The following is a 21,471-nucleotide window of genomic DNA, read 5'->3' as shown; positions in this document are numbered from 1 at the left end:
AAAGCATAAACCACATTAAAAGACCTCACACATCAACTATCATATATAAAGATGAGTACTGGGGGGAATAGTATAGACAGATAAGTTAAGGAGAAATATTATAGGCACACAAGGTCCTGAGTTCAATCCCTGGTACCAAAAAAAAAAAAAAAAAAAAGAAAAGTAAATAAGTATTATAGGCTAGTCAGACAGGGTTAGGCCCTCAAGGAGTCAGTGCAGAGGATGAGAACACATCAGAACTGTGGCTGGAGGCACATAGAAAGAAGATTAAAGTCACAATGGCCAGATTTACATACTTCCCTAAGGGATAAAAGGAAGGTTCAGATTAGTGGTACCACCTTTTTGAGATTTCTCCTATAAATAAATCATTATCTTATTAGGGATGGGCCATTCTCTCCCACCCACTAAGACCTAAAGATTAGACTAAGAACTATAGATTATCAACCAAGGTTAATGATGTCATCCATATGCTCTTGCTACTACCGGATCAATATTAGCCAAGTGGCTATATTTGTAATCTTATCGGTTTATTATAGTTTTGACCCATGTTGTACCCACCTTGTGATTTTGCTCTATAAAACTTTATCAAAGGGCCAGGGATTTAGCTCAGTGGTCCCACACCTGCCTGGCAAAGCTCAACTTTGATTCCCAGTACTGGGAAAAAAAATTTTTTCAGAGAGGCGGGCTCATTGGTAACCCATTCACAGGACCCCTCCTGTCTCTCAGGTGCTATTCCTATTCTCCAATCCTATTCCCCAATAAATTTTCCTACGCTTAAAAAAAATAGATGAGTACTAATTAAGAATCACCAACACTGGAGGAAAGTAATACCCTTAAATATTAGGACTAAGTCCAACTAACAAGAACTAATACCTAAAAAGGAAGCGAAAGAAAACTTCACACATTTAAGGATCCTTTTAATTACTATCCTTGGAGATATCTGAAGAGATATTATTTTTGAAAAAAAACAAAAGACACTGAAGTAAATAAAATTAGACATTGATAACAATGATATCAATATACATTGAGCTGGAAATTTTACAGCATCTTTTAAAATTACTCTTAGGTTAAGCCAGGCATGGTGGCACGTGCCTGTAATCCCAGCACTTAGGGTGTTGAGGCAGGAGGATCGGTGCTAGTTTGAGCCTATATGGCTACATAGTAAGTTCAAGACCAGCCTAAACTACACAGCAAGACCCTGTCTCAGGTTCATACAACTGTTTTCCTTAGCACCAGATATCTCTTCAATAAATGCCTCATGTCCTCACACCACCTTCAATAGGCAGGAGGCTGACAGGCAGGACTTTACAACTGCTAGTGGCCTGTAGAGCTGATACATCCTTTGGGAAAGTCACTGCAGCCACCGTTAACTCAGTGCATGTATCGGCCAAGAGGACCACGCGGAGCCTGGATATGAACCCAGAGCTTCTGCAGAGTTATCGACGAGACAAATTAAATGAAGTAGGACCAATTTGAACCCTGTTGTTAAAAACAAAGTTCATTTACACACACTGCCTCAGTATCCTCCTTAAGCAGTATCCTCTTAGGCTTTTCTTCCTGGGATGATTTCTTTCTCATCTTACATCCTTCAGAGAGGACTCACAGTTGAGCCTCACATATTTGATCGCAGCCTCAAACACATGACACATTAAAGTTTCTGGGAGAACCAAACTCTCATAATTCCTTTGTGTCCTGATTTCATTAACACTTTTAAGCTCGCTGTTACTAAATTTTCTAGTCTTCTACCTGTTCACATATTTTATCTAGGAGGCAACCTGTCACAGAATATTGACCTGGAAACTGGCAACCTGAAAACTAAAAAAATACACTAAGAATCTGGATAAAGCTAAAAGTAATTTCAATCACTCTTCAGAGATATTGGGGAGGAAATCTGTGGAGTCATCACAGTTGGACAAGCTAATTTCTAAGTCCTATCTAGCTCTAAGAATCTTTGAGAGATTGGCTTTTGCATAAAGATAAAGTTTCACACTCTTGCAGGCTCTGCTTCACTCACTGTCAAGTGCTGCTCCCTTGTCCTCCAGCGGTGGAGTTGTAGAAGGGGCCACTGTACTCCTACTTGAACCACTGCCCTTGCCCAGTCTCTGGAGTTAGTTCTATCCAAGGCAGGCGTGATCGTTTCCTTCTCACCATCTGGGGTGTTCCTTTGGAATGTCAGTATTCCAAGGGCAAGGATGGTATCTCCATATCTCTCCTGGCTCGGGCCCTAAACACAGTAGGTTCTTAAGAAAGTGCTTTTGTGTGGCTTTTTATGCATTATCCATATCCTAATAGGTTTCCAAGCAGCCCTCCTGTGGCAGATGCAGGGAATTGGCTTGTCCAGCCTAGTCTTTGGTGTTTGTCACAGAAGATGCAAAACTAACATAATTTTCCAAACTTCTCATCACCCAGACTGTGGGTGTGATTTAGTTTCTCTAATCAGATGCATTAGTCTGACACTTAAATTCAAAACTGAGCTGCATGGGGAAAGAGACACAGCACAAGGCATCGATTATTTCACATAGATGAGAGTTGAACTGACTTGGCTCCAGAGTGAAGAGCCATGGCAGCAGCTTCCTGACAGCGCAGCCTCCAGATTTGGGCAAAGGCAGCAATTCCACGGTGTGATTTTTTTTTTTTTTTTTTATCCATGGTGTGATTTTGAGGAGCCTTCCTGGAACCTTTATTTAGTTTCAGTTATTTTACTCCTCCCAGCAATTCTGTGAGCCATAATCCTTTTCCATAAACCCCTTTCTACGTACCCAGGTAGAATGGAGTCTGTTATTTCTAATTAAAAGCCCTGATTAACCCCTTATAGCCTCTCAAATAGCTCTTGGCCTTGTACTGTACCTTTCAAAACTATTCCTCAACTCAAAACTCCCACACTCTTCATCATGGCTCAGTTTGCATAAGCTGAGCCATGTGACTCTCTGCTGTTATGGAGCTTACAGTATAATGAGGCAACTAATCGTATAATAAAATAATACATAAATCAGAGACAGGAAATCTGACATATTTTAAGTGGAAGATGCTTACATTTCTTCAAGGTTTAAACTAGAGATACTCATGTTTTAAGATGATCACTTGGAAGGCAACACTTCTCTTTCTTCTAACAGGACTGGTCCTGTCCCCTGTGCCTTCCTCACTCTAATCCTTTATACTCCTCTCCTGTCTTATAAAAATCTTACCCATCCTCCATGGCTCAGCTAAATGCCACTGTACCACCACAGACAAGATCAATTTGCTCCCTATCTATACAGTAGACTCTGACATGCTGCACCCGCCTGGCAAGCTCAAGGTCCTGAGTTCGACTCCCAGTAACCACCCCCCACCAAAGTAGACCCTTGACATTTACAGAATTTAACACTCCTCATTTCTGCAACCATTTTCAAACAATCCTAAAAGTACAAGGCATGGTCCTATTTGGACTCTAGTTGAGGACAGAATTTGAATCACAGCTATTGTAAGGCTGGTATATAGGAAAATATCACTGAACCAAGAGGGTGGTTGAGAAGGTTTGGTATCAATGAAGCCATGAAAGATAAAGAAGACAGAATAATGGGCCTTCTTATTTTCATATTCACCTTTAATCCACCTTTATAGAGAATAATGGATAGGTAGGGTCTGGGGTCTACTTTCTGAACTCCAGCAGAAGGATCTAGGAACAGCAGGAAGTACAAGCCAGGCCCTACAAACAAGAAAGGAGGAAGGGTGTGTAGGAGGGTGGCCAAGGACAAGGAAGCAGGACTACAGCAGGGCTAGACAGGGGCCAAGACACAGTCACCAGCTATCAGGGAGACACTGGTGCTCAGGCCAGAGAACTGGCCAGATACCTGGAGCCTCACATCCTCATTTCCATACTCCTTTGTCACATCTACTGAGGGAGACTGACAGAGTCACACTATTTCCATTATGTTTCTCTGGAATTCTGTGGAGGGAAAATGAAGTTAAAGAGGACATCCTAAGGGAAGAGTTCCCAAGGCCTCCACAGCAACATGAACAGGACTCAGAGAGCGCCTCCCTGCTGTACCTCCCTCAGGCACCTCAGGAGGGGCTCCCTCACAGCACCTGTCACCTCAGGAGTTGGGACAGTGACTCCCTCAGTAGATGCCAGATGCCTCATGGTCCTTGTATCCATATATAGGACCAAAGATCAAAGTACAGCAAGCATAGCACTTGTCCCCTTGACCACGTTTGTTGAGCCAACAGTGAAATCAAACTTAAACTGATCGGTGAGCCTTTTCCCTTTTCCCTTTTCCCTTCAGGACTTGGAACCAGAGAAAATTCAGACTCTGATATCAAACATAATGCTTCAGAGGTGTACGAGCCCATTTTCCTACCAAGGGGAAAACAGCCTTCAGTTGAATACTATAAATAATAGCAACAACAATTAACGCTTTCCAGCACTTCCTATGTACCAGGCACTATCCCAAGCCCTCTATGAACATTAATTCATTTAGTCCTCACAACACCCCCAGGAAGTAAATGATCCTTGCTTGCAGACTAGGAAACTGGGGCACAACAAGGTTAAGTAACTGGCTCAAGTCACACAGCTACTAAACAACAAAAGTTGTCTGGTTACAGAGCTCACTGTCTCAAACATTACTCTATCCCTTGTAGAGCTAGCAGGCAGAAGGGAATAAAAATGACGGATGGCCCGAGGTCTTTCATGTTTAAGACCCTGTACCAGCCATTCCCCAAGCCAGATTGTATCTATAACTATGCTGCCGTGTATCACTAATGGATGAAGTATGTGCAAACAAAATTAACTTTGTTTCACAAGGTCAGTTTCTGTTACTAGCAGCTAAATAATGCCTGACAACAGGACATTATCTCCCCAGCATGTCTGATGTCCACCAACAATCTTTTTACTCTGTTTACTCCCATTTCCACTATATAGCCAGAATGAGATTTAAATTCCAAAAAAAATTGTATCTTTTAAAAAATATTATTTCTATTAGTATATATTAATTTTACAAATATTGGGTTTTGATGTAGCATTTTCATACCTGCATGTTTTGATAACATCAGTCTTCCCATTACCCTCCCTTTCAACCTCCCCTTCATCTTTTTCCCTTCTCCTCATGTAATAATAGTCATCCTTCTACATCATGTCAACTCTTTCTTTTCCCTTTCTTTTTTAGATTCCACATACTGGAAAAAACATACAATACTTATCTTTCTGCATCTGCCTTATTTCACTTAACATTATGATCTTCAGTTCCATTCATTTTCCTAAAAATGACACAGTTTTGTTCTTTTTTATAGCTGAATATTACTCCATTGTGTATATAGACCACATTTTCTTTATCTATTCAAATGATGGGGAGCTAGGCTGGTTCCATATTTTGGCTATTATAAATTGTGTCATAATAAACATGGGTATGCAGGTATCCTTATACTGTGGTGACTTTAATTCCTTTAGGTATATACCAGGGACTGGTAATAGCTGGATCTCAAGGTAGTTCTTGATAGGTCTCCCACTACCTCAGCAGCTATTATGTATAGTAGCTGCCCTCTTCCTATCCTGCCTTGTCCCCTCCCCTGTGTGACATCATGCCAAGATGGTTGCTCCCACCAAAGAATAAACCCTTCTTCCCAGCATGCCCCTGTTCTCACCTAGAAAGTAACCTAATACTCGCTCACCTCCTACCACCTAGTGACGTCACGGGCTCCTCCATTCCCTAGTCACTACCTCACTCAACCCCACCTCGGCCCCTACAAACCCCACCCCAGTCTCTATAAAAGACTCTCCCTGCCCCAGCCATATTGCTTTTGTCTCTCCTTTGTTCAGAGACAGCCTGGCAGATCTGTTCCCCTAATAAAGGCTTGTTGTGGCCTGGTCTGGTCTTGGTTTTCAGCCCTTTTACCTGCCAGTTCTATTTTAAGTTTTTTGAGGGATCTTCATACTGATTTCCATAGTGGCTATACTAATTTACATTCCCTCCAACAGTGTAGAAGGGTTCCTTTGGCCCTGCATCTTGCCTAGCATTTTCTTCTGTATTACTGATAACCATTCTAATTGGGATAAGATGGAATCTCAATATAGTTTTGATTTACATTTCCCTGGTGGCTAACAATGTTGAAAGAAATCACCTTTTTAAAGATACAATTATCACCAGCAGTGGTGGCGCATGCCTGTAATCCCAGCACTCAGGAGGCAGAGGCAGGAGGATCACTGAGAGTTAGAGGCTAGCCTGGGCTACATAGTGAGTTCAGGGCCAGTCTGAAATACAACACCAAACCCTGTCTCAAACAACCAAAAGAAAAAAAAAAGATACAATTATCCACCTAGAGTTCTTAGTGAAAGTCCAAACTTCTCAGTGCAACATAAAAATTCCTTCAGTCTTATTTCTGCTTCATTTCTCACCATTCTCAAGCCCATTCCTCTACCTCTTCCACAGTGCACTCTAACTGGAGGGAGGAAAATAAATTTCTGAACTCTCCTGATTCTCCTCCTTACCACCATTTTGTCTAAGCTCTCCACAACTGCTCACGAGTGGCTCTCAAGATTGGCATCTGCCTTGGTTCTATCCTGCTACTCTGACAGGTTTTTCCTATTTTTCAACTCCAGAGGCAGAAAGCCAAGGACTGAAGCTCAGGATCTCAGCACAGCCACAAAGGTCTGCTTACCTGGCTGACTTCCAAACACTACCCCATCTCTTCAGGCCACTGTATTCCAAATAGCTGGAATCCTGCTACTTAACTGAAATGCCACATGGGAAAATGCCCTGCCACAGTGCCTAGAACATAGTTATTGCTCAGTAATATTTTCCTTCCTTCTTTCCTCTTTCTGTCCTGGTAACCCTATTATTAAAGGGCTGTTGTCCTCACCTGCCTCTGTAAGAGCATCTCAGGCCAAATTCTCCACTTCATTTCCCCTGTGGCATAGCCGAAAAACATCAAGCCTCTTGCCCAAGTACAAGGATCTGACAAGAGAGGTGTCAAGTCTTATGCCTTGAGTCAATGTGGGTGCTACTTTGGGTCTAGGTTTGCAGATGTTGGGTATCAAAAAGACCCAGTAATGAAGACATCAGAGCTCCAGAGGTTGACAAGCCAGCAGGCTCACACAGCACCTTTCTCTCACCCTATATTCACTATAAAAAGAACTAGCTCAAAACAAACTGTTTTGGAAGCACCATTCCATTTTCATAGCTATTCTATTTGTGTCAGCAGAAGAAAAAGGGCTGGAGCATCCCATTCCTCTACAATTGGAACAATTACCTCTTAAATATGATAATTATAGTTTGATCATTTTGTAGGCAAAGGGAAAACTGGTTCCAAGATTTGCTCCTCCTCGTTGGAATTTTCTATGAAGAAACTGCTTTTGTTCCAGGGCCACAGACTTCATATTTAAGAGCCAGATATGAATGTCTTCTAGTGCCTACCTTTCAAAAGGGAGAAAAATTCTGAAATTTCTCTTTTGTAACGTGCTGCTAAGCTTAAAGGTAAACCAAGGAAAATGACTGGATAATCTAAACCAGGAGGACTAAGACCCTCTGCATGTGCCCATCAACTCAAGAGCTGGTTATTTTATCAGAAACCATATTGACATTTTGGCATCTGTTTGAGGTAACAATATAAATAGTATCTCAGTCAAGGCCTTGAATACCGAATAAAGCTATATTCAGATTTGCATTTTGTATGACAAACTGTATAACTGGTCTGTCTGCCTGTTCTGGAAGATTTGAAATTTGGAAGCTTACAATGGCTGCAAGAAGTTGAGGATAAGCAAACCAAATCTATGGAATGAATTCAATACAAGCTACTATAAAAAATAATTTAAGCATATGTATACATAAAACCAAGTGTAACCATCACAGTAGGGTAGGAGGATATATTTAGCAGTGGTGAAACCCTGTGATCCTTGGCCAAGTACTGTATGTCTAAAGACACATTTCTGCCCCATTCCTGTCTAGAAGGTCCTCACTGGTCTCCTGATTTTGTATTAAGATCCTTCTTGAAGGGCCCACAGGGTCCCTGTTCTGCACATTAGCCTTTAACAGCTCCTTCTGGTTTTGAAAGTTCTTATCTTTCCATCTGCAGTAGTTCTAAGTTCATGCCTTAAGTGCTGATTGGGTCACTAGATAAATATTCTTTCATTCTAATGTCTGGAATTCCTAATACACCAATTAAAGACCACATAAGGCTCAAAGAGGTCCACAGTTCTGCTGACATTGCTGTAAGCTGTTGTGGAGCTACATAGTGTTAAATGTCTCCCTCAGGCTTCTAGAGAGAAAACCACCACTTCAAGATGAAGCACCATATTCAGGAGACTCTCATACTATCCAGAGGTCCTCTAGCCTGGGCTACTTCTGGTGATTCACAAACATCCTCCTCCTACCTTCACTAGAGCAGCCTCAAGTATTAATTTCTCCATTGCTAATTCTCTGGTGCATGGTTTGTACATGTAATAATAAAAGCTGGAGAGAATATCCTTTGTCACCTCCACATCTTCCACAAGCAAACATTATCCCTTTCACATTGAATTCTCCATCCACTTCCTATTACACAGTCTCAGGCTGTATAATGTGGTCCTGCCACATAGCCAGCTGTCAGTCAAATTTGGGTAACCAATCCAAATGGGGCCAGCTAGAGTCCCTTCTTCAGCAATCTAGAATTGGAACTAAATGATTCCAGACTCAGTTGGCTGCTCTCTTGCACAGGGGAGATATGCAAATATAGATGCCATGACACAGCTATTTGTTGCCCCATGCACTGAGTATCAGAAAAAAATAACATAAAAAATTAAGGCAACAGACACATAAAGAAGTAGGACAAGAGATGAAGAAAGTTCTGGTTCCAAGAAACTTTCCAAGTCCCATTTCCAATCTTTCCTGAGACCATGATGCAGTACTGCCTTTGGACTTCCTGAGCCACCCTCATATACTTACTATTTTATATTCCCCTTCCATGATTTTCTGACTTGCCAATCAAAATCCTGATAAATGTTATGCTTCTTCTTGTGAAAAACTCTACAACAAAAGCTTGCTTGTCATTTCTCACAAAAACTCAATAATATACCTGATAGACGCAACACAGAAAGTTCTTCAGAAAGGCTGCATGGTACAACAGCAAGATGTTCTCTAGAGTCAAACATTCAAAGCTTCAAATCCCAACATTAGAAGCTGTGTGGCACTGAACAAGTTCTTCAGCCTTTCAGATTTTCCACTTAATGCATCTGTAAAATGGGGATAATTATTTCTGCTATGCAGTGTTGTCCTGGAGATTAGAGCTCAAATCTCAAAAGTTCATAGCACTTTCCTTGGCACACAGAATGCATGTGTTAAGAGAGAGCTTTTATTTCTTTAAATCTCTATTTCAGGGTTTGCCACAGGGAGTTAACTATAATTGGAAAACCTGGTTTAAACGTTTCCAAAATAAAGCTGAAAACACAGATATCATACAATTAAGAAAAGGCTGGTTTTCTTCATTATCAGCATGTACGCCTATCTCCAATAGGATCAAATAAAAAGAAGTGGTTTTCCCGCAAAAAATTAAACACAGCCAGGTCTGGTGCTGCATGTCTGTAATCTCAGCACTTAGGAGGCTGAGGCAGGAGGATTGCTGCAAGTTCGAGGAGGTCAGTCTGGGCTCCATAGTGAGTTTAAGGCCAGCCTGAACTACATAGCAAGACCCTGTTTCAAAAAAGAAAAAAGTTAAACACAATTTCCATATGGCCCTGCAGTTTCACACCGAGGTAAATACCTGGAGAACTGAAAAGAGATACTCAACTAATATATACACACACATTCACACCAGCCCTATTTATAATAGCAAAAGGTAGAAGAAACCCAAATGTCTATCAATAAGTGACTGGATAAACAAATTGTGATATATATATATATATATATATATATATTTAGTATCTTAGGGAAAGAAAGGAATAAAACAGATACATGCTACAACACAGATAAACTCTTGAAATATATGCTAAGTGAAAGAAGCTATATATAAAATGTCATATATTGCATGGTCCAATTAATACAAAATATCCAGATAGATAAGTTCACAGAGACAGAATTAGACTGGTATTAGCCAGGAGTTATGGGGAAAAAAGAAAGGGGAAAACCTGCTTAATAGATAAAGGGTTTTACTTTGGAGTGATTGAAATATTTTAGAATTAGAGGTAGTAGTTGTACAATATTGTGAACGTAGTACTGTTACTGAATTCCTTTAAAATGGTTCATTTTGTGTGAATTTCACTTCCATGAAAATTTTTTAAGAAACGGGCTAAAGAAAGCGCTAACAATTACAAAAAATACCTTCTAGATAGTAAGAGCTGAAAACAGGGAAAGGATGGCAGGAGTGAAATCAATCGAGGGCCCCTGAATTCTCCCATGTGGGTTCAGAGTTCCCCCGCAGAGTGAGAGGTAACAGGGTGAAGTCCTGCACTAGGAGTTAGGAGCTGCACCTGTCACTAAATAGTCAGCCTCTCTGGCTAGCACTCAAGCTCTCTGGTAGACTCAGAGGACTGGTTCATGGGACTGTTGTGAGATTCAAAGCAAACAGTGAATATGCAGTTACTCATTACTCACTATAAAAATGCAAATATTTCCGCAAAGTTTAGGGATCAAATTCCAGCATATTTGTTGTGTGTACCTGGACAAGTTACTTAATTTCTCTAATCTTGTTTTTATGTCTGTCTTAAGAATTATTGTCAAGATTAGAAATAATGTAAGTGAGGTGCCTAGCACCCAGAACAAGCTCAGTAAATTGAAGCTATTATTAAATAGCCATGAACAATTCCAGCAGGGAAAGGAAGGAATAAAAAGAAATGAGCAAAATGGATGTTAGAGATGAAGCAGAAATGTCATGACTGGTGCAGGACTATAATCACCTAAGAGGAATGTATTGGCCAGAAATGGTAGATGTGCTGCCCCTTCCCTCTCCTGAATGCATGACATACATTACCAAACAATCACAGTATTCTTTCCTGCTATAGTGGATATGGCTTTACAAGCTTCATGGCTTTGTTCCAAGTAGTCAATGTCAACTGAAGGAAGTTGACTTAGATAAAACCTATTTGCTATCCCTGGATGTTTTTTCTAGAACAAACAAAAAAAGATGCAAAATAGCCTCTTGGGTGACATACCCCTAAGAGTACATATGAATTCACAATTTATGTGTAGTGCTCAATAAAAATAAGCAGTGGAAGGAACAGAGGTGATTTCTCTGCATAATATGCAGCGTGTTTAATTCTGAGTTTCACCACTTCCACTGGAACCTAGGACAAGTCACTTCAGCTTTCTTAATCTGTTTTCCCATCTGTTAAAGAGAAGCAATGATACTCAGCTCATGGAGTTACCAAGTAGCTCAAACAAGCTATTATATATGAACAAGCTCCAAAAAGATCTAAAGCAGCACCTATATATTACCTTTTTGAGGATGGGGGAAGACCTGCCCTGCCTTGGAGGGATGGGAAGGACACCAACCGTGATGAGGCTTTGGTGAGATTTTCTAGCTCCCCTATACCCCAGTGCAGAAATTGGGTTCCAGAGTTGACATCTCAAAACTCAATTTCCCAGGTAGGTTCCTGGGGGTCCAAGTTAGCCAACCAGCACAGTGAGGAAGCCTCACAGTTCAAGTATCTTGAATTAGAACAATATGCTCTGTTAGGTGAAAGTTACCCTGGTCAAGAAAGGAAGGAATCGGGGGTGGGGATTTAGCTCAGGGGTTTCGCCGCCTGCTGTGCAAGCACAAGGACTGGAGGAAGAAAGGAAGGAATCTCTAAGATCACCTATGTCAGTGTCTAGGACAGGGTACCCAAGTAAAATACACGGCTCTGACTGCTAAGAGAAAAGCCCAAAGAGGACTGAGCAGGCAAAGTCTGAGACTCCCCAGGCTACTGAGCTTCAGTGATTCGTCTCACCCACTGATAAAGTAAAAGAAACCCTCAGGGCAGACTTACCTTTTCCAACCTCATCTTCTCAATCTGCCCTCAACCCACTGCTTCAGCCATTCTCTCTATACCCAAATGAACCAGACTCTCTCACACATATTTCCCAGCTTTTGTAAGTACTATTACTTTCTGCGCCAAACATGTCCCACACCTCATCCATCAAATCCACTTAATTAAATTACCTTCTATTTATCCCTCCAAAGTAAAGCCTTCCCAGGGCTCCCTGTTTAGGGGTACTATAAGCCTATCTTATGAATTCTCATGGCAGCCTATACTTTCCACTGTCATAGTATTTATTACAATTAAACTGACAGCAACCTGAGGACATGACTGTATCTTATTGGTCTTTATCTCAACCTAATAAAAACCATCTATGACAAACCAACAGCCAACATCATATTAAATGGACAAAAACTGAAAGCTTCCACTCTAAAATGTCTACTATCATCACTTTTATTCAATATAGTTCTGGAAACATTAGCCAGAGCAATTAGACATGAAAAAGAAATAAATGGAATAAAGATAGGAAAGGGAGAAGTTAAATTATCATTATTTGTGGATGACATGATATTCTACATAGAAGACCCCAAAAATTCCACCAAAACACTTCTAGATTTAATAACCAAATTCAGGAGTATAGCTGGATACAAAGTCAACACTCAAAAATCAATAGTATTTCTGTACACAAATAACAAACTCACTGAGGGAGAAACTAGGGAAACCACAACTTTTACAATAGCACCAAAATAAATTAAATACCTAGGAATCAAACTAACAGAGGAAGTAAAAGACCTTTACATGGAAAACTACATTCTGAAAAAGGAGATCAAATAGAATATCAGAAAATGGAAACATATTCCTTGTGGTACCGGGGCTTGAACTCAGGACCTTGCGCTTGCAAGGCAGGTAGCAGAACCATTAAGCTAAATCCCCGGCCCAAGATATTCCTTGTTCTTGGGCAGGAAGAACCAATATAGTGAAAATGGCCATACTTCCAAAACTGTTATATAGATTTAATGCAATCCCAATCAAAATACCAATAGCACGGCCGGGGATTTAGCTCAGTGGTTCTGCCACCTGCCTCGCAAGTGCAAGGTCCCAAGTTCGATCCCCAGTACCAAAAAAAAAAAAAAATACCAATAACACATCTCACAGAATTAGAGAAAACAATCCTAAAATTCATTTGGAACCAGAAGAGATCTAGAATACAAAAGCAATTCTGGGCAACAAAGGCAAGGCAGAAGGCATTATAATCCCAACTTGAAATTATATTACAAAGCTACTGTGATAAAAACAGCATGGTACTGGTAAAAGTATAGACCTGAGGATCAATGGAACAGATTAGAAGAGGCAGAAACATCTCCAGACATACTCAGTCACTTTATCTTTGACAAAGGAGCCAAACAGCTTCATTGGAAGAAAGATAGCCTCTTTAATAAATGATGCTTGAAAAACTGGCTTTCCACTCGCTGAAGATTAAAACTAGACCCACATCTTTCATCATGCACTAAATTAAAATTGAAATGGATTAAAGATCTAAATATTAAAACAGAAACACTAAATCTGCTGGAAGACAGAATAAGTAGAACTCTTCAAGACATTGGTGTAAGAAAACATTTTAACCAAACCAGGATCACACAGGAAATATCACAAAGAATCAACAACTGGGATCTCATTTTATTAAAAAGATTTTGTACAAGGCTGCGGATTTAGCTCAGTGGCACTGTGCCTGCCTCACAAGCACAAGGTCCTGAGTTCAATTCCTGATACTGGAAAGAAAGAAAAAAAAAAAAAAAAAGCTCCTGCACAGCAACAGCGTGAAAAGACAACCCACAGTGTGAGAAAAAAATTTTGCCAGCTGTTCCTCAGACAAAGAACTAACATCTAAAATACAAAGAACTCAAAAAAAATCAGACCCCTCCAAATTTAAAGACCCAATCCAAAAATGGGCATCTGAAATGAACAGACATTTCTCAGATGAAGAAGTACAAACAGCAAATAAATATATGAAAAAATGTTCAACATCACTGGTCATTCGAGAGATGCAGATGAAAACAACACAGATTCCATCTCACTCCAGAAAGAATGGCTGCTATCAAGAAATCAACCAATAACAAATGCTTGAGGGGCTGTGGGGGAAGAGGTATCCTTTTCCACTACTGGTGGGAGTGTAGACTGGTGCAACCACTGTGGAAATCAGCGTGGAGATTTCTCAAAAAACTAAAACTAGAAGTTTCATTTGACCCAGCTTTCCCTTTCTTGGTATCTTCCCAAAAGAATTAAAGGCATCAAAAAAAAAAAAAAAAAACAGAATTCAAAGCATCATACCACAGCTATATATGTACATCCACGTTTATAGCAGCACAGTTTGTAATAGCTAAATCTTGGAAACAGCCCAAATGCCTATCAACCGAAGAATGGATTAAGTTTTTTTTTTTTACACAATGGAGTACTACTCTGCCATAAAGGATAAGCTTGGGACATTTCTAGCTAAATGGATGCACCTTGAGACCATACTCTTAAGTGTTTAAATATGGCATTCTCTGGTATGAGAAACCAAAAGTGGAAATAAGGACCAAAATGTATAATAAATATTGGGAAATGGGAAGAAAATGTTCAAATGAGAAGAGAAACAGGGAGGGGGAGGAGGACAAGGAAAAAAAAAGAGAATAAAAGGAAAAAATGGAAACAATGGTTTTGTAAATAAGGAGGGGAAGAGGGGTCACAAGAAGAGAGGAATGGGAAAAATAAGAAGCAAGAACTATATACAGGCACAAATTCCCTATGATGAATGTTATCATTATGTATATCTAAAATGTACCAGTAAAGGTTTTGCTTCAAAAAAAATGACTGTATTTTATATTCATATCTTCATGGCCTATCACATTGCCTAGCACCATTAATCATGCTCAATACAGATTCTTTGGAAGAATGAATGAAAAATAAATGAAAGACACCAAGATACAATGTAGAATTGCAAAGTATATAATATTTTGACAGGCAGCTTTCTTCTTTAATCATTCTTTCCTTTAATTCATTGTAATTGGCAAATTTGTAGTTGGGTGTCATTTTTGGCCTCTTACTACAATCAGGAAAAAAAAGTTTTCCCCAGATTTGCAGGAGGCCGATAGTAGTGGTCATTGTTAAGTCAAGAAAAAAAAAATGTGATATTAACATAAAGCCACCCAAGCTTTTGTAGCAATGGGCTCCTCTGACTCGGAGATTACACAAAATCTTTAAAATCAGCTTCAGAAATAAGAACAAAGAACTGCTCTCAATTCTTTTCTACATACTCCCTCTAGTGGCAAGAACTCCAAGTAAAAGAAAAAAGAAAATTAAACGCATAAGGTCCAGAGCTGACTGCTTCATAATGCTTCATTTACCCACTTGAAAAAACACATTGGGATTCTTCCACATCACCTCTTCCGAGAAAAAAGACTGACAAATGTCAGTAGTCCAAGATGCATCCTTTTTCCTGAAGGCACCTGAGCTACAGTCCCAATGCTGGTGGACTCAGGCCATCTTATGCAATTGCAACTGGGTTCCTAGGCATTTAGGCATCAGAAAAAAGTACTGAGTCCTTGAAAGAATTTGGGCATTTCAAACGCGTAAAGAAACTGAGTCATCACTAGAGATGAAACTGGTACCCCACCAAAGAAAGTGGCAAGTATCTTTGCCTTCAGGGGAAATTTATCAACTGGATCAGCATTGCTTTTCTCCCACTCACTAGTGGTAGTTGTATTAGTTACTTTTCTCATTGCTGAGACAAAATACTCAACAGCCAAAGTTAAAGGAGGAAAGGTTTATTTCGGCTCACAGTTTGTAGAGGTTTCAGTCCAAAGTTGGCTGGCTCCAAGGCAGAGTGGCATGGCAGAGGGGCATTGCAGAGGAGAAACAGTTCATGACAGGCAGAAGGCACTAAAACAGTGAATCAGCAGCAAAAACAGCGCTCTTTCTCTCCCTTATATTCTATCCAGCATACCCCCCTTAAAGTGGGTAGTACTCACACCCAGAGTGGGCCTTCCCATTTTTCACACTCAGAACTAGGCCAAACCAATCAATGGACTAATTTAGTAATCACACATCCTTGATCCCAGCATCACACCCTTAATCTCATCATCACACACTCCAGACACAACTTCCACTGAAAAGTCCCACCTTTGACCACATGAGGCTTTAGGGGGACATCTAGACACAAACTGTAACAGTAGTTTATCTTAAATTAATTGAAAGTAGGAAAATAAATAATGGCTTCCTACATATGGTTATAAAGAATAAGGTATGTTTAAATTTGCAGTTTATACAAATAAAAATAATAACAACAAAAAGTCCTTCACAACAAAAAAACAAGGATTCACTATCCTTGTACCCCACTGGCCTCTGAGATATGGATAAATTAGGCTGCTTTCAGAGTGGCTGTGTTTCTCATGGCCAGGCTACCTCAACACCGGGAGAAGTGATTAATTTGCCTGTACTAGCAGTTATTTTCTGGAAAGGAACTCAAACTGACTTTTACCCATTTTGGTTCCAAAACTTTTAAAGTCTCCTATGAGTCTACTGTATGAAATTCCTGAGCCTTTTTTATTCAGTTTTTTGTTTCTTGTTTTATCTCCCCCATTTCCATCCAATCTCCACATAACTCCTTTGCCCTAGTCTACCAGGTTTTCCACCAAACTAGGTCCATATTTTGAACATTCAGCCATTCACTCAACACATATTTACCAAAGGATTGTTATGGGCCAGGTATTATATTAAATGCTATAGACACAGCACAGATGTTATAATTTCGATCTAGAATGTTCCCCAAAAGCCTCTCATGTTCAGAGGTGAGGGTTTTGGAGGGTGACTGGATCATGGGAGCACTATACTCATCAGTGGGTAATCCACAGAATTCAAAGCTGAATGTTCTGTTAGCAGGTGGTGTTGGGAAAAGGGAGCCACTGGGGCATGGCCCAGAAGGTATATCTCTCTCCCTATCTTCTCCCTTCACTCTCTGCTTCCTGAACACCAAAATGTGATCACCTTTCCTTTTCTAGACCCTTCCACCATGCCCTTACTTCCTTAGAGCCAGCCAACCATGGACTGAAACCATCAAAATAAAACTCTTGACCTTTCCAAGTGAAAAGAAAGTAACTAAGATAGGTGTGGTCTCTACCATCATGGTGGTTACAAGTACGCTCAGAGACATGGGAAAGTTGGGTTGCTATAGGTGTCCATAACAATGGCACCAAATTTTCATGTTGTGTGTGATGGGAGAAGGATCCAAAGGATACGAAGGAATAGGCTAAGAAAAAAAAAAATGTGCTCCAAGTTAAGAAAGCACCATATGCAAAGGCCATGCATATGAAGGAACAAGAAGATTAGAAAAGTGTGCTTGCTTACTCCGACCCTCTTCTGGACCTCTTGCCCTACAATCTCTCCCTAATAGAAACCTTTAAAAATATATGCAAAGGGCCGGGGATTTAGCTCAGTGGTTCCGTCACCTGCCTCGGAAGCGCAAGGACCTGAGTTCAATCCCCAGTACCAAAAAAATATATATATATGTGCAAATCCTATCATTTCTTGATAATTATGAACAAAGAGTGTCTCACTCTCAAATAAACTAAAGGATTTTTTTAACATTTATATAACACTAATATGTTAGTGCTTTGTATGGAATGCTGTTAGTTATTTTTGTTTTATTTTCCCAGTTTTATTACAAGTTCTTGGTGAGCAGATATTCTTGCAATTCTTACATATCCTAGCAAAACTCTTTGCACATAGTAGGAACTCAAATAGTTGTTGGACTGAATTATTTTTCTTTACATTTCTCACAACATTTCTCCTTAAGCCTATCTGGCACTCAGATATTTCTGTGAATGAAATTGAAAAACTAATATCTTACCATACTTGCAAGCTATTGCATTAGCCTATCATAACTGCATGGATGCTAATAAAAGATATGAAACTCCTTGGCCAGAAACAAAAGATGCAATTGCTGGTGACATACGCAGCAAGAGCAGCAACATATCTGTATCAGTTCTCTTTGGCCCTGAGTATCATGAGTGTGGTACATATGTGCCCAGGTGGATGCCTGAGCATGCAATGGCTTGCATTACAGAGTGGAACCCTGAGCTAGGGTTCTAATAGGCAATAAGCATGAGGCCTTCTACTCCAGAGGAGAATGCTGTATTTCCAGCTTGTTGATTGCTCATACTTCCTTTAAAGAGTCCAAAACAAAAGGCAAAGAAAGTGTCTACTTGTAAGAAATGTAGAAACATGAAAGACCTGTGGAGAATTATCTCCCAATATTAAGTAAAATCATGAGGCATTATTAATGATAATTGTTTGCTAGGTCCTGTGCTAAGTATTTACATCCACTAGCTTGTTTATTCCTCTCAACAAACTTATGAGAAAATATTTAAAACTTTATGAGAATATTTTTAGAAATTAAGACCCTAACTGTACAAATAACAGCAACAATGGAGAGTGTGAAACACATAGGAGCATTAGGGAGGCCTCAGGGAAGAGATACATCTGTTAGCTGAATACAATCTAGTCTCACTCCATCTGCTCTCCCTGCTCCTCTCTCACTATACTTCTCTGGCACATTTAGTAAAATATAGTTCTCCCTGGCTCCTGAGCACACTTGCTACATAGTTTTAGCCAGCATCATTAGATGACTAAGAATCCTTGAATCTAATTGTCACTTCCACAAAAGACAACATAATTGGCTCAACTTTGGTCAGGTGAATAATCAACAATGTATGTGTGCTGGAGAGAGAATTTTATAGCAATATAAATAATAATTAGCATGTATTAATATATAAGCAGACCAATTTTTTTCATAATCATTACTTTAAAATAGTGTCTTCCTGGGCCGAGGATTTAGCTCAGTGGCACCACGCCTACCTCACAACTGCAAGCTCCTGAGTTCAATCCCTGGTACTGGAAAAATAAATAAATAAATAAATAAATAAATAAATAAATAAAATAAATAATAAAATAAAATAGTGTGTTCGTACTTACTGGTCTGAATCTTCCACTAGCCTACGATTCCTCCAAGCAGAAATTATATCATTTAACAGAATTATAACCACACATGCATACACACACACACCATCCCCAAATTATAATGGTTCGACTTAGATAATTTTTCACCTTTATGATGCTGCAAAAGCATCTATACAACCCTTCTTCACCTTCAGTATTCAATAGCGTATGTGAGATATTAAATATTTTATTATAAAGTAGGCTTTGTGTTAGATGACTTTGTCCAACTGCAGGCTAATGTAATTGTTCTGAACATGTTTAAGGTAACCTAGGCTTAGCTATGATGCTCCATAGGTTATATATAGACATGTTCCTGGACTTATGATGCGGTTAATCCTGATTAATTCATCATAAATTGAAAAGTATCATAAGTCAAAAGTGCATTTAATATACGTAACCTACTGAACGTTATTAGTCTTACCTAACTTAAATGCATTCAGAACAATTACATTAGCCTACAGTTAGGCAAAATTATCTAACACAAAGCCTATTTTGTCTATTTATTTATTTGGCTTTTTTATTAGTGTATGTTAGAAATACAGATTAATGAGGTTCACCTTGGGAAACTGTTTCATGGTTACAACATATCTTGATCATTTTCAGTGTCATTACTCCCCTCCTTCCCCATCTCCAAAAGTTTACCTTCTAGTTTCCCATCATCTCGTCTTTCATTCATTTATTGATATGCCTGTTTATTTTTTAGATTTCTCACATAAGAGAAGACACCAATATTTAACTTTCTGAAAAAAATTTAACTTTCTGAGTCTGGCTTATTTCACTTAACATGATGGTCTCTAGTTCTATCCATTTTCTGGCAAATAACATGGTTTCATTCTTCTTTATGACGATGGCTATTTTGTAATAAAGTGTTACATATCTTATGTAATTTATTCCATACCATACTGAAAGTGAAAAGCAGAATGGTTGTATGAGTACTCACCATTAATCACACAGCTGAAAGCACAATGGACTTGAAGAACATACAAAGCATTGAACCAAAATTAATTGCTGGATGGTAGGAATGCTACAGCTACAGGGCCATCAATTTCTGATTGAGAACCGCAGTTCCCTGAGGCTGCCCAGCATTGCAAAGATTATCCTACAGCATATTGTTAAATAAGAAAAAGATCAAATTTCAAAGTACATTTCTACTGAATGCATATCCCTCTCACACCATAATAGTCGCAAAATTGTAAATCAAACTATCATAAGGAATCATTTGTGCTAAATGTATTCTATATGTACGTTATTTTCAGTTTGCAATAGGTTTATAAGAATATAACCCCATCAAAAGTCAAAGAATCTATATTTATTAATTTTCCTGTCTCTAAAATTATAGTTCAAAATACTTAATGACTGCGTAATATTCCAACTTGGAAGATTTCTGCGAGTTACTGAATCACTTTCAAAATATTTAGGATATTACCAATTTTTCACAAATATTATATTCTTTTTTTTTTTGTACCAAGGATTGAACTCAGAACCTTGCGCTTGCAAGGCAGGATGCGGAACCACTGAGCTAAATCCCCAGCCCTTAAACATCTCTTTTAAAAAATCTTCGGTATAGATGTGATCATTTTCTTAAAATAGTTTCTTAGAAATAAAACTCTGGCCATTCACCTTTTATAGCTTCATATACATCAATAAATTGCTTTCCGAATATGTTGTACTATGTACACTTCTGCTAGCAGTGTGAATCCCTCTATTTAATTGCATATTTGCTAACATTGAGAATTATCATCTTTTAAATCTATAACAGGTAAAGATGATACACCCTTACGTTTTGCTCCCCTGACCTTTTTTTTTTGGTACCGGGGATCGAACTCAGGACCTTGCGCTTGTGAGGCAGGCTCCGGAACCACTGAAGTAAATCCCCGGCCCTCCCTGACTTTTTTATACATCCCAATTTTTAAAACACTCATTTATATTTCCTCACCATGAATTGTCTTTTAAAGCACTTGCTGGCAGGAGTCAAGTTTCATTCTCCTATTAAAATCTCTCCGTTCTTAGTATGCTTAAGTAGCTCTCACAAACTTTTTAATACATGTACGTAGGAAACCTAAACAAGTGACTAAAGACCTATCGACTGCGTACACTTTGTGATTTGCATTAGACTCCCTTTACTCTGAAAAACGAAACTGAACCAACTAAAACTTCCGGTCGATCCTCCAGGTCAACAGAGAGCGAAGCAGCAGCAAGTGAAGCAGCAGACACGCGGGAAATCTGCACTTCCGCCCTCCCCAGAAAGCTCAGCAGCGAGGACTCAGGTCCCAGGTTCCTGTCCGACGAGACGGATCCCCGTCCCCACCGAACCCACCGCGAGTAGACACTGGCTTTCCCCAGGGAGCCTGCTGTTGGACTGTACCTCATGCCAAGAAGCGTTTTCCAGGACCCCGCTTCCCTGGGGAGGTAAAGGTGTGCATTGATTGGGAAGGGGCGGTGGGAGAAACGGAGCAGCTCTGAACCATGCTTGTGAACTGCGTGTCTGTGAAGAGGCAACTTGGCCTGCGCTGCGTGGGTTCTTGGAACAGTCCGGAGAC

General features: G+C 39.6%; 1 long non-coding RNA gene across 10 annotated transcripts in view; it reads right to left on the bottom strand.

Annotated features, from left to right (window-relative positions):
* LOC147827836 (uncharacterized) overlaps positions 1 to 21,421 on the bottom strand; it is a 92,082-nt gene extending 70,661 nt beyond the window's left edge. For 4 of the 10 annotated variants that reach the window (XR_015451590.1, XR_015451588.1, XR_015451591.1 and 1 more), the window contains exon 1: positions 20,868 to 21,018. This is a non-coding gene — a long non-coding RNA (uncharacterized LOC147827836). Of the gene's footprint in view, positions 1 to 20,867; positions 21,032 to 21,296 lie in introns of those variants that run through there. The other 6 variants (XR_015451593.1, XR_015451592.1, XR_015451584.1 and 3 more) reach the window with 4 other exon arrangements.
* Positions 21,422 to 21,471: the final 50 nt, after the last annotated feature.

This window comes from Heterocephalus glaber, unplaced genomic scaffold (assembly GCF_053883595.1).
Source record: "Heterocephalus glaber isolate CG9 unplaced genomic scaffold, H.glaber_assembly_v1.0 deba00001429, whole genome shotgun sequence".
NCBI classification, from domain to species: domain Eukaryota; kingdom Metazoa; phylum Chordata; class Mammalia; order Rodentia; family Bathyergidae; genus Heterocephalus; species Heterocephalus glaber.
Note: the sequence above shows the minus strand (reverse complement) of the source record. Positions and strands in the feature narration are given on the sequence as shown.